This window comes from Takifugu rubripes, chromosome 21 (assembly GCF_901000725.2).
Source record: "Takifugu rubripes chromosome 21, fTakRub1.2, whole genome shotgun sequence".
NCBI lineage: Eukaryota > Metazoa > Chordata > Actinopteri > Tetraodontiformes > Tetraodontidae > Takifugu > Takifugu rubripes.
The window spans coordinates 16,547,459-16,549,264 of NC_042305.1; positions in this window are offsets into that span (position 1 = coordinate 16,547,459).

Genomic DNA, 1,806 nt, shown 5'->3' on the forward strand with positions numbered 1-1,806 from the left:
CTCTCTGGCCACCTGAACATGTCATTAAAGCTCCACCGATTCATCTTACCTTCAGTCGTGGAGTTGTGAGGAACTTTTTTAGTTTCTCAGGGTTGAAAAGAAACAGAAAGGCCTCCAGGAGTCAACAGCTCTTGTGTGCCCTCTAGCGGTAAGAACCACCACAAGTCCGCTCTGACTTTAAATGATAGATGCCAGGAGTTCTTCAAGTCATTTTAAAATATTCTGATCGCTGTTTGCCTGCTAATTGACTGAGGCAATGCCCCCTGATTAGACAGACGGACATTAATAATTTGAACCAAACTCTTATCGCGTATTTCTGCTGACATGTTTTTCCTTTTAGTTGCTTGAGTCACATTAGATGCAGTTTTCCTTGGCACGCACTCTTGCGATGGTGATTTATTTAGACGACATTCACTGCCTGTCACGGTTTTCATTTCCTGTCGCTATCTACAGCAAAGCTTCATTTTAATCAAGCAGAGCATGTTTTCAGAGGTCGCCATCAACGCATCCTCACTCCCACCAGCTTCAGAGTGAATGCAGCGAATATAGGAACAAATTCCAACCAAATATGAAAAAAGCAATCCTAACCTGCAAATAACAGCAGTCCAGCCGTTATAAATGTCTGTAATGATCAAGCGGACCGAAAATAAATATCCCTGACAGCGGCAGTGTGACGGCATCGCCACTAGGGGGAGCTACAAAACAGTTTATGGTGCGTTCATGACCGCCGCTTTCATGCTGTAGTTTGTTTACGTACGGATGAGTCGATGGGATGTGGAATGTTGGTTAATGAAAGTGGAGTGTATCAAATATAGATTCAGTGTTTATTTTAGTTGTCTCAACATATCAGTATTTACGGTTGGATATTTTGTTTCTTGGGGCGTTGAGGTGGATCCGTAATTCCAAGAACTAATTCAAAGTTTAAGGCCAGGATCTAATTTAATTACAATAAACCACTTGAACTGTTGGATTTGTTTGAAATTTCTTAGCTCTGACTCAAAGCTGAATGAAACTAAACACAAAATCACCGTTCAATCATAGTTTATTTCCAATATACATTTCATTTTAAAAATATAAATTCTAAAAGAAACCACTTCACCAGTACTAAGAAGTCACATAAAGTTAATAATTAAACAAAAGAGTTTGCATCAATATTCTAAAACGACCAGCTTTTTCCTGTGTGTTTCTGTTTGACACACTCACACAAACGTGTGAAACACAGCGGCAAAACCGGATATGAATAATTGTTCCACCTGAACTGAAACATAATGTTCTGATTTGTATTTACTTCTTTGATGCACTAGTGAGGACGTCTGTGAAGCAGAGCCCGCGGTTCTGACTCATTTCAACAGGTAATCTCACCAAATGCTACAGATCCTTTATCTTCACACCTCCATTACAGGTCAGAGGTCACCGAGAGCCATTGTGGCCGGGACTGGTGTGGAAACAGAACTCCATAAAATCCATTCAATGATCGTTTTTGCTAAATTTCAGCAGGGATCCTTCAAAAAAAAAAGTGTTCACTGAAGACTGGGAGTTTTGTCACTTTAGTGTTCGTGCACGCGAGTGCCAAGTTCAAACAAAAAATAATTTAATGCAAAAATGGTGTTTTTCTTCCTCCATATTAAGTTTAAATTTCAGTCCAGTGTCATAAGCCACTTAGGTATCGCTGATTTGTGGAGAACAGGCAATTCTGACACGCGTTCCCGGTTAATGTTTGGCGAAAAAAAGATATATGTGTGTATATATATATATATATATACAGTATATATATATATATATATATATATATATATATATATATAT